The sequence below is a fragment of the Anguilla rostrata genome, chromosome 4 (assembly GCF_018555375.3).
Source record: "Anguilla rostrata isolate EN2019 chromosome 4, ASM1855537v3, whole genome shotgun sequence".
Lineage (NCBI taxonomy): Eukaryota > Metazoa > Chordata > Actinopteri > Anguilliformes > Anguillidae > Anguilla > Anguilla rostrata.
The window spans coordinates 15,893,353-15,906,195 of record NC_057936.1 but is presented as its reverse complement, the minus strand read 5'-3'; the positions used below and the strand labels follow the sequence as shown (position 1 = coordinate 15,906,195).

Sequence of the window (12,843 nt, the reverse complement as noted above, 5' to 3'; positions counted from 1 at the left end):
GCTCAAAGTTAATTCACTCATGCATTTAAAAGGGCTTGAGAGAGTCATAGATTTTAGCTGCTTCATCACACCAGTATAAAACAGGATATTAAGTACTAGAGCTGCCACCAAAATTCAACTCCAATCAACATTCAGTGAAAACAAAGATCAGCTGCCAACCCTGTACTTCATAAGAAGTCTGAAGCATAAAAGATAACAAAAAACACAAATCTTATCATAAAAGCCCCAATCACAAATACAGTTGTGTATGATCAGCATTCATTATTTAAATGACCGCATCAGCACATGCAACATAAAGTCTCCAAGAAAACAGTTGAAGCAGGTTTGAATCTTTGTACACTCTTAAAGGATGTTGGCTTCACAGAATATTATCATATTTGATTTGGCCTTCTGAAACATCTTTAAATGGTCAATGTATTAAAATGTCAATGCAATGCAAATGAATCAAAAGACAAGCAAGCCAGTTCCATATTTACAGGACAGGACTAATATTTTAGTCAGGGTATGGACGTGTCTGATCTGAGTAACTTCCTGGCAAACTCAACTCCCTCTGGCTACATTATGCAGGCTTCCCTTAGAACTTAACCAATTAACCACAATTTTAAAATTGCATTATTTTGTTCTGAAAGATGCAAGCAGATACCAACCAAATTTGAGGTTTGACTACATACAAATCATGGCGGGAAAATATATATTTCATCACAATTTTAGAAATAAAATCTTAATTCTCTATTACTATGGGAGAGGGTAGTTTCACAGAGAAGTAAATACACCATAAGACAAGTTTAAATATCTTTATAATAATATAAAAATATGAAGAGCATATAACAGGTAGTTGAACAATTATTACATGGAAGGAGTAACCGAGTTGGGGGTGCTTAGATGGCATTTACAGAATAAATCTTTTTCCTCAATTTAACTTTCTCACTCAAACCCAACAGGGAAACTAAAATATGGGGGCAGTTGTGGAAGAAACGACACGGATTCTGAAAAGTATAACTTTATTAACATTTTCAAAAAAATATTTTGAAGCCCAATCACAAGAAGCCATCATTTTGTAATATTATTTGTTTTTTGTTCATTTTGAATGATAGTGGAAAATAATTGTTGTATTGCAGGGCTTGACATTAACACCCACCACCCGCCAAAGGTGCGTAGAATTCAGCAGTGGTGTGTAACTCCGTCAATTTTACCAGCCACTTTGGGGGATGACATTTTGGTAGCATTTTCTATGGAAAAAAAATCATTGTAGCTGGCAAATGTAGTTAACAAAACTATAGTTTACAAAAAGAAATAATGTTGTGAATTCCAGGTGATACTACATGATACTACAATTCTCATGAGCACTTGGTGCATTTTGTGCTCATGCCATTGACCCATCCATTTCTCCCGCTCGTTTTTGCCTCCTCAAAATCTGCCAAGTATAGCCAACTTGATAAGAACTCAGCCAAAATTGAGCCACAGCCGAACATGCCGCAGCATGCAAACGTGTACTCATTTCTGCTGTTCATTTAGTGATTTGTGTCATTTAAAAAATATAATTACTACAATACTACACTACTACTAAAGCACCCAGTTATATGGATGAAGTTATTACTTTTATTAAAGTTATTCATTTGCCTGGAATTTTCACAAAATTTAAAAATCAGTAACAATTTGCCTTGAACATTAACATACAATTCACAATTCAACATACTATTGTCTGCAATCACGGACCAGGTAACTGCCGCAAGAACAGTAACGTCAAAAAAGCTAATCGCATCCTGTAAATACTGCATGATTAAAAACTTTCAAAAAATTCAAAAACATTTAAATGCTGCCTTGTATGCCCCCACAGATGGTTGTGGCCCTAAACGACCGCATAAACCCTTTATGGCAGCAGCAGTAATTGTGTTGGGTTTTTCTATTTATTTATTTGCAACAGTTTTTACAGCCCTCACTGAAAAAGTTAACATTCAGGTATACCGTGTTTGTAGACAAGCAAGTATAACATATCCATAAATATCCAGTGTCCTGCATATGTAATGAGTAAGAAGCATTCACCCGAGCAGAGGCGTCACTACAGGGGTGCGGGGGGTGCAGACCGCACCGGGTGACACCATCAAAAGGGGGTGACACCGAAATGACTGGCAATACATTTTTTGTGCTTTGAGTAGCGACGGTTAGAAACAGCTAATTTCTCCGATGCAGTTTACTGCCGGTTGATTCAATTAGCGGTATTAATGTGACAAGAAGCGATTTGACGTTTGAATGTGTAACATGCAATTCCTTGCGCCCACACCCGGTTCGCCAACATCGGTTGACACCAACAGTCGACCACACGGGGTGGCGCCAACCATAGTGACGCCACTGCACACAAGTTGAAATTTGAAGCTGGACCTCTCACTTGCCCAAAAGCTCCAAAGACAAATGCATTACCAGGCAGCTAAAGATGAAATCGCCCCTTAACTAAAGGTCATGTCATAATTTTGAACCTGAGGTTTGCGTCTGCAGAGAGTGTTGCCATGGTAACCTGCTACAAGGCCTTCACTTTACTGTACGTCATTGTGCTTTCTTGCTAATTCGCTGAACTACACCCGCTACGCTCACCCCCTTTGAGTCTGCCTCATTTTGAAACTCTGCAGCAACCACTTCTTTATGATTCTGTTCCAGGTTCATGGCACTAGTGTATCAAGTGAGAAGCCAAAGGTCAGATTTGGACCCGCACCTCTCACTCACCAAAGTTTCTAAAGATGGATGTGTTACCAGTCAGCTAATCGCGAAATTGCCCTTAACAGTACCTGAGGGTTGCATTGCCAGTGAGTGTTGTCATGGTAACCTGCTACAAGGCCTTTGGTTTAATGCACCTCACTGTGCTTAACTAGCTGACATACACCTGCTACACGTACTCCCATAATAGATTGCATTAAATAGTGTGCAGTTCTGCTAGTAGCCAATGTAGTACATACATACTTTAAGTACGCTTTAAGTAGAATGTAGTTTCAGATATAGTCCCTTGTATCTTTGTTTTTCCATTTAATTTGATGTCAGTTCCTGAGGATTATAGGACTTCTGGAAGTCAATCAATTTACAAGGGGGTTTTACAAGTTTAATAGGGTTAGAGTTTGATTGAGGGGCACACAATTTCATATTTCTGTTATTACACATTTATTTTTCTGTAGACAACAGTTGCAGTGAAAGAGGATAATTGTAGGCAAACAATTATGGTAACATTTTTAAATGATTTAAACATTAATATTTTATGCAGAATCTGAATGACCATAATAAGGGATATGCCAGGGGATATATAAAATTCTGAATAAAAATGCAATACTTTTCAGTAAAAGCCAGTGGGCTTAAAATGCTAATGCAGGTTGAACTCCGTTTCCCTTTAAAATTATACAGCAGAGAAATGATAATATATCTAGGACAAATCATTTTTGAAATAATAAAAGGTAATTCATACAATAAGGCTCCAACATGTCTGAAAATGTCAAGTGCAAAGATATGCCACCGGCTTGCTTCACATAAAAAGAACTGACTTCACTATAATATTCTCTTATTTTTGTTACTCATAGCCTATTGATAGTAAAAAATAGAACAACTGGGTAAAACACAATCGGCCCATGTGTCTTTGATGACTAAGCATCACGATTCCCTGGATTGTAATGGTTTGCATCTAAAAATGTTCTCATCAGCGCTAACTGCCAGCAAAGACCCTGCAAATCCTAATCAGGGACTCTTATTTTGTAAGGTTAGCAATGAAATAGTTTTTTATATGGATAGCCAGTGATTCCTCTGTGGTTCCCTTTCCCATTTATTTAATTGAAATTCAGATGCTCCTTGTAACAGCTCTAATGCTGCAGCTTTCCTATCTAACTGCTTTTATGATATAATATCTGATATTTTGAAGTTTGAAGCTTGAGTCAGATTCTGGAGCGTAGCAAAACCAATAGAATTAACTGATAAAATTCATGCGTGTTTTGCACTGTGCCCCTGACTGAACAAAATATGAAACTGATAATAAAATTCAGTAAACAACAGTAGTAAACAGTGGGCCTGCAGAGAGCCTTATCTAACCTCACTGTTACCCATGCCATTTCCTCTCAAAATAAAAAACAGAACTCATATGCAATTTTGTCATGCCAAGTGGACAGTGGCCTCAACAAATGGTGGATATGTGGCTGAGAGGATGAGAAGGCATCAAAGGCAGTACCTGGCTTGCTCAGCCGCACCTTGTAACAGTTTAGAGCTTCAGTTATATAGAAAGCACTAGGAGTTCTAAGTGATAAAGTCCATATATACTTTGCAGTATGCCCCTGACTTAAGCATTCTCACAGATCAGCATCATAGCTGGGTGCATAGAAGGGCAGCGTGCACTTTGGTAGCACCAACTTTGTTTTGACTCATTGTGAAACCCAAACTCTTTGGTCTCCCTTCAAAACGGAAAAACGAGTGTGCATGAAAGAGGATGACATATGAATGTCAAGCTGCTATCTCCACTGCCACCCAAAGATTCACCCCCTTCTTTAATCCGCCACCTGGAGAACCGGAAATCATAATGTCATCAGATTTGACCAAGGAACAGCGATTTGCCGCAATCTAAATAGGGGAATGGAAATTGTGACATGTTCGCTCAACAGCTATCAAACTCGAGTTCACTATCGTTGCTTCTCACATGAATAGAAAGGAAAATGTGAATGAGAAAATGTCAGCGAGGCACCGCACTTCACTATTAACTTGCGTAATCTCCTCATACAGCAGGACTGCATTTTACCTGCAACTGTGTTGAGTGCTCAACCCTGAATGTTAGATAATGACTTTGTACTTCACATTGCAGCTCAGGCTCAAATTTTACTCATACCAAAACATCCTAATCGCATTCTGAGTTTCCGAAGAAGCTCCCAATTTAATCACTTGCCTGTTGCCTTTCAAGTTTATGACTTGGTTGTTTGCTACATAACAGAAGAGGCAGGCTGTTCTTAAGCATAGAAGTTCCCATAATCAGAGAGGATACTGATATGCTTATGAATTTCATATGTATAAGATTGAGACATTGCATTTTTAAAATATCTATTCTGGGAATTATGCACATTTGGTATTAGGGGAGCATGCTCTGATTCCACTGGTTTATTTAAAAATAGCCTGTCAGCAATGATGGCTTTGTCAACAGGGATACAGTGCCATTTGAGAACTGTAACCTAAATGGGAAGACAGATTTAACAGCAGGTTAGGGTGACTTTGCTGGCAAATGTTCAATAGATATCATGATGTTGACCCAGAGTTCACATGATAGGTTTCTAGCAAGCTAAGCTCCATCTCCATGTGTATGGGTGGGAAATGATGGCATACATCACTAACTAGGTACATAGCCTTCTGGCTGACTACATCACGTTTATTTGGCTGAAGAGTCTATATGTAGTCTGGAGTTTGTATTCTACCAGTTTAATTGTGAAGCATTGTGTTGAGGGTTTAAATGCAAAATGAAAGAGCATTTCTTTTTTAAATATAAATGTTTCCCAAAGGGACTATACAACTGGAAAAGATCCAGATTTACAGGCCCAGGGGTTTCATAAATGTGTCTCAATTAGCCAATTGACACCTGGAACAACAGATGCCGATAAAATATTGGCACTAACAAATAAAGCATTGTTGAGCCAGAAATCAGAAACTTTTCATTCTCCATTCTAGTTGATACCATAACTGCTCACCATAGCAACAGCAGTTATCAAATGATATCTATTAAGTGAAAAATATACTGATATATTTATATACAAATATAATTATATATATCCAAGAATAGAAAAAATAGCAAAATAATAACAGTACTGTGAATTGATTAGTCCTGCAATGTTTCAAGGCATGAATTACCTTGCTGGAGTTCAGGCAGATTTCAGAGGATGGAACTAAATAAGTCAGTTTTTCCTGAAGCCAGGGTATGCAGAAATGGCAAAAAAAACAGTTCCAAAACCATTAAAGAATGTCTACACATGAAAAAAAAGGAAATTATACACTTAAATTGAAAAAATAAGTTAAGGTCAGTAGAAGGTTAAAGATAATAAGTAAAAGATTTTTGATTAATTGGATTAGTGACTGAAAGTTGAAGGTCAAGTTCAGCTAAAATGAATAGTCTTGTTTACTTTTTTCTCGTGCCTCGGGCATGGTCACTGTTATATCGCAAAATTGCTTTAATAAAAAATAGCCTGCATTGCAAGGACTCTCAATCATGCCTTAGGCCCTGATCCCTGTCAGTAGCCATGGTGACACTACACTTACATTCAATAATAACAGATTTGTTAACCTGCTCACCCATTTGGCCACACATCACACATGCATATTCAGTGGGAACGGAAGACATTTCATAATATTACCAAGAAACTAAAAGTAGGGTTGTTTAGAAAATTTTGTTCCTTGCCATCATAATACATCTTAATGCGCAAATAAGACAGATTGCCGCATTATGATTTTTATTTAATTGTGTTACAAATTGTTTTGGGGGTTTCCTTAAAGGATGATTTTTCTCACATCCACTAAATTTAACTTTCATTTGTCATTACAACAGTTCTGTTTCTGTAAATAAACAAAAATAACTAGCTAACACCAGTGCTACTTTTTGAAGTATCCCTGACCTGGTATGTACCTAGCTCAAAATGTTCATCTGACATTGCTTTGGTCACAGCCCATTAAGTACTATTATTGGTTTTTCATTCAGTACAACCAATGGTGTTGTGAAACTGCTGCATACTCACTGCTGTTTCCACTTAATTTACTTATTTTGCTTGTTGGTTTAAATGTGATACTGCCTAAATCTCAGTGCTGAAACAAAGTTGGGCTACTGAAAGTGAACTTTAAATTGAACTGCAGCGACTGGCTGAATTCAAATCAAATCAAATCAAATGTATTTGTATAGCACATTTAATAAACTGTCAAATACCAACTGTAACCTTGGCTTCACCTATGTACAAGGCTGAACACCTATGGACAAGGCAAGACCTATGGGCAATTGTCAAGAACCATACTACTAGGTTGGAAGTTATCGACGTACAGTAACCAAATCAATGTATGAAATAGATGCTAGAACCATTTTAAAAGTTATGAAAACAGTCATCCCAATTACTGCCTATGCCTATGACCACCCATGTCTGCTATGGTATATTATGAACCCTGGTACTATTTTATTGTACCTGAAACATACAGAAAGGTAGTTTGAAATATAGCCTAATTCAAGCAATATAATCTTGTTAATGATCCAATATACAAAAAAAAGTTTTAGTCTATTATGTTTTTATATAAGAATCATCATTTTCCATCAGCATTTTAAATTCAGTTTGGGTTTGATACATCTGCATGGGTTTAAAGTTTAAATGCAAGCACTTGACCACTTACCTAACAAAATAAGATGCAATCATGAGTATAAGCACTGCTCTTGCTACACACCCCTAATTTAGGGAGGATGCCAAGCAAGTCCACATACTGTATCAGCCAGAAAATATACACTGAACAATAAATTGCAGTGAGGAAAAAAACATTGTACAGTATATCCATATATTCCTTAGGACTGGAGTAGATCTTCTCAGCAGTTCTTTGTGTTCCCCCCAGGTGTCAAGTCTTCACACAGACCACATTCGTCAAGGAGATCTCAAACAGAATGAGGTGTGAATTCACACCTTGGTGTTATGGTTAGTATCCAATGCAACTGCTAATCTGTATATACTAGAGTCACAGAACAGGACAAGTGCAAAAATCCATTCCCTTAATTAGGTGTTTGAATTACACATGCAGCGGCACATGACAGTTTGGTTGTATCCCAGCACCGTTAATTGGAGCGCTGCATAACATTCCCTTTCCGTCATCCGTTTTCTGCTCTGTCCACTGATGGAGATGCAATTTCTATCCCTTAATAAGGCCAGCCTCCACGTGGCTCATTGATGTTGTCTTAAAAGTTTCTTTCCTGACTCTGATCCTGAAGTCCAACATACATTCTGGACTCTTGTTAATGCACACCATTTCTGGTCGGCCTAACTGAACGAAATGAGCGTTTAAATCCGAATCGAGATCCATGAATCACAAATTCGATTGAATTGCCTTCCTTTCACCCTGAAGCTACATTCAGTTCCTGTAAACTGTCTGCGGTGCTATCACATGTGATCTGCAAGATTGCTTGGGTCTGCCTGTAGTAAATGGACTAGAATAAAAGTAATGTACAATTGATTGCGTTCTGCACCCACTTCAATGTAAACAGCTTGACCTACATAGAAGATGCAGAACCCTGGAAGAGTGGCTTTGCACAGAAAGCAAAGTAATGTTTTTATTATGTTAATGTTAATTGAACTTCTTATAATTTTGCAATGAGGGGGAAAGGGGGGGATTTAAAGATATGGTTGTCACTACAAGGACTTTAGAAGAAAGGCAACTTTTATCAAAGGAATCTACAAATGTTGCATGGATTGTAATTGAGGCAGACCAGCATGGCTCAATCTGACTCAGTAGATTTGTTTGACTATACCAGGCCGAAGTGTTACACGCGTGTCTGAGAGAGGTTTTGCTGACTATCTCCAACTCTCAATGAGCTATGTTTTTCAAATCAACCGCTGACTCAAAACTGAGTCAAATAAACTCATTTGGAGTTGCTGTCAAAATAAGCTTCACTCAGACACACATCTATCATTCAGTTTTGTTATTACTGTCACGCAAACATGGTAAGGATCATTAAGAAAAAAATACCAACTGGCATGGAAGCGGTTGCCTTTATCTAATTAGCTGGCTTTCCAGCAAGCTACCATTTTAATTACATGTGGTTAATGCTCACAGATCTCTACAAAATTTATGTCTGATTATTTCTACAAAACTTTTCAAAAAACCTCAGTAACAACAGTCCGGGCTAGCTAAAAGTAGCTAGCTCTGTTACAGGTTGCTAGTCAAGCAGGGCCTAAGTGGTTTGTTAATGTGTTGGATATGTAATCCTTGCTTTCATGGACTGACTGTGATTATTTTTCTTGAATCAGATTCAAGTATGTTTGTATGTGTAATTTTACTGTTTGTGTCAAATGTCTAGTGTGTAAATGTTTCTGTTTAAACATTTTGGTTGAATAACACATATCATCGCTATTTTCACTGACCTTTAAAACCATGTTAAACGTACTCACTTCCGGGTCTCAGCACTGCCAAACAGAGCAAGAGAACAAACCAACCTAATGTAGACGGGGGTAGATGGCAGCTACCACTGCAGTCGCAGTTTACAGGGGGGGAAATTTTGTATTTATTTATAATTTGCATTCAGATAATTTCACGTGCCTTTATTTTCTTTTCTTAGGTTATTGATTATTTATGTAATTGGTTTCATGTTTTCTGTATTGTTTATTTAATGTAGTTTGGCTGTTCTAAGTTAATTGATTTAATTTATAGAAGTCCAAATGGCGGATGTTTGTATTAGTGAACTTTGGCTGACTAACACCAACTCTGAATGAAGAATGTCTGTAAAACTTCTGTATGATCTATGATTACAGTTTCTGCTCTGCTGGTGAAGAAGGTGCAATAGCAGAGCACCTTTCTCCAGTTTATGTTTTATTTATTTGTTGCAAATGGTTCATAAATAATGTTGACTTATAAAAATAAGCAAGGAGACATGTAATAGCCTACATACCTTTGGATTTAGGGTTTGCAAGTTACTGTCTGTGTCTGAAATAAATTGTTTCTTTGAACTTGAAATTTTGCCACCTCAAACGATTTAGTGCTGCTAGTGTTCTGTAACATAAATGGCTATACTAGATGACATAGAGCCCTCTCAATAATAGGTGCATGACATCTCTATTTTACAATTTATCTCAAACATTTCCATTTAGCCCATTTATTTGTACTTGTGGATCTGTGGTTATAATTATTTACAAATAGACCTATTTTATCTTTAGTGGCTGGAAATGTGATATGTTATAAACCCATCCAAAGTGTAACAGTCTCAAATCATACAATTAAAACTGCGGAAACGGGTAGTGCTTTATCTGAGATGGCGATCCAGCCAAGTGTCTTATCTCAAAATTATAGCAAGATAGTTCCTTTTTGAATTTATCTGAGTATAACCTTACTGTTTTTATCAAAGAACGTAGTGATGCAAGATATAAGCAAAACTGCTGACAAAAGCCTTTGATGCAGAATAATATATCTTGCAGAATTTAATAGATAGAAGTGGGCTTTAATACTGTACATTTATGTAACAGAGACTGATGCTGTATTCGGAGTCAAGAACAATCATGACAAACAAGTTTCTGGTTAACAGTTTTGTGTGTGTGTGTGTGTGCGTGTGTGCATGTGCATGCATGGGTGTGGGTGTGCGTATGTGTGTGGGTGAGGGTGTGTTGTATATGTGAGCATGTGCATATACTGAAGACATAGTAGTAAAGTTTAATTTATTTGACTTGATCATTTTAGGAATAATTATATATGGATGATTCAGACAAATTATCACTTTCGGAGTGAGAACTCTAACACGACGTCATTGAAAGCATATGTGGCGTTCCGTCACAGCACAGCTGGGTGCTGAGTTCAGAGAACTGTCTTCCCCTGGGTCGCCGTGCGTAAGGATATTCGCCCGTGTTCAGCACAGCAACTTCGCATCCCCTCTTCCTCTGTGCCTTCACAGCCAAATTAATTACTGCTTCCTCACGCTTCACATGCTGCATACTCTTGGCTATTTAAACAGTGCTGGCGTACTGGGATGCAAACAGGCAGGGACTCTCAAAGGAAAAAAGGAAAGCCTTATAGCCTCAGAAATACAAGGGCAATGGCCTCCACACATATACACAAAAGACAGCCAAATATAGGGGAGAAACTGGTGAAAAATGTGTTCACACAGACATACACATTAACACACACACACACACAGCCTGGAAATTAGGTCTTCCCAGCATAATTTCCAAGCAAACTCAGGTCACAGGTACAATATGAATCATAGTGAGTAATGTTGATGGTCACTGCAGTTGTTACCTCCATGGCCTTGAAGTTGGGTGCATTCACACTCAGCGGTATGTAGCAGCCTGCATCTTAATCTTCCCCATTTTGGTTTGAAAGAGGCTGTTACTCCAGGTCCTGCACCCTATCCTTCATTGAAAGTTCTATAGTAGACCATTTCAGTTTGGGTCCTAACTGAAAGACGTCCCGGACCTTTTATTTGGATTCCCCTAGCCTGAATGAATGAATATGCGTAAACCATGAACAGACACACGGTCAGAGAATATGATTTCTTAATTTACTATTAAATTGCATTACATTACATTTATTTAACAGACGCTTTTATCCAAAGCGACGTACAAAAGTAAATATTATGATACGTAAAAAAATCACAACCAATATACATTTGACTGATATAAATTATAACAATTATACATTTGACTGATCGGCTGATACCCGATTATTAATGCATATATTGTTTAAACCTATATATGCTAACTATCCTGAATTTCTTATTTGAAAATATTCTAAAATAACACTGACAATCTCAGTCTTTACACACTTTGGCCAAATTAGTGCACCTTTTACCAGTATTTGTTATTCTAAAATGTGTTTGAGACATTTCTGGGTGGCATTTTTTCTGTGTGGGAAGAGGTGGGCATGGCTACAGAGCTGTGGTTTGGGATCAGATTCCCACAATGTGTTTGTTGCTACTCAGATGCTGCAATGGCAGATGCTAAGAAGCCTAGATACAGCTAAGCAAAAAGACAACCTTGGAATTACATTTCTTAGGTGGCGTCAGCTCGCCAAGGGGATGAAAAGCAATGCGGAGTTGGCCTGTTTTCTGTTGGACCTGTAAATGTTACTTTTAGCTAGCTACTTGACATGGCTAGATGCCCGAGGTTGGGTAGCTTTTGTATCAAATTCTGTTCTTCCATCAAGATGTCCCCCCTGCCCCCCATCTGGGAAGTGCTAATGTTTACAGTTGCAACTTAGCTAGCTTGGTAATTCCCCTGCATTTAATTCAATCAGGGGAAGTTAATTTGGTACAGTATGCATGCTATCTAGCTAACGTTACATGTAGCTAACATTACGTGTAGCCAATGAAGTTTCAGATACCTTCGTGAAAATTTAATTCACTTTACAAGTATATAAGCTAGCTATGATAGACCTATGGCCTGCTAATGTTACTTATTGTTATTGCACACGTGATTCCGTGTTTACATCCCAGTTCTTACTAAATGTCCTCACCTCTTCGCTTGACATTTTGCTTGTAGCACCCAAGAGTGTGTCCTCAACGGAGATGTGGGTGTGGTTGAGGATGAGGGTGAGAGTGGAGTTTACAAACACAAGAGTCTACAAGGGTGGCAAAATACTATGTCATATACCTTTAAGTTTAATTGTAACATTTCTGTCTGTAGCTCATATTGAAAGTACTGTATAGGAACTTGAATATTGCCTTGATAATGACAAGCAGTGAAATTACCACTTTACCTGACATGGCCTGGGTGATGACAGAATGGCACGGGTCAAAACCTAATATTTTGCCCCTCAGTATTTTATTACTTTAATTACTCACCATTACAATTGACCACAAATTCTCATCAGCCTCAGGTATCAGAATGCAGTATCACTGGAATATCACTGGAACATGATTTGATATCAGGAGCTCTAAACTGCACGGCTTGTATTTTGCAGCACATTCGGATCTGGATGATGTTTCGAAGGGGCAAAACAAGATAATGGAGATGGTGAGCGCATTTGAGAATATAAATTCTATTGTACCTTTCTTGCTATGCCACCCCCCTCTCGAAAGGGGAGATTCGTAGCCGCGCGAGGAACAGATGAAACCGTGGCTCGGCCACATTGTCAGCAGTTTATTTCCCTCCAGAGACCTTTGCAATACACAGATGGAAGACG

General features: G+C 38.0%; 1 long non-coding RNA gene across 4 annotated transcripts in view; it reads right to left on the bottom strand.

Moving 5' to 3' along the window:
- Positions 1-9,161, bottom strand: part of LOC135252642 (uncharacterized) — a 99,610-nt gene extending 90,449 nt beyond the window's left edge. For 3 of the 4 annotated variants that reach the window (XR_010329446.1, XR_010329444.1, XR_010329445.1), the window contains exon 1: positions 9,099-9,160. This is a non-coding gene — a long non-coding RNA (uncharacterized LOC135252642). Of the gene's footprint in view, positions 1-9,098 lie in introns of all 4 variants that reach the window. The other variant, XR_010329447.1, reaches the window with a different exon arrangement.
- Positions 9,162-12,843: the final 3,682 nt, after the last annotated feature.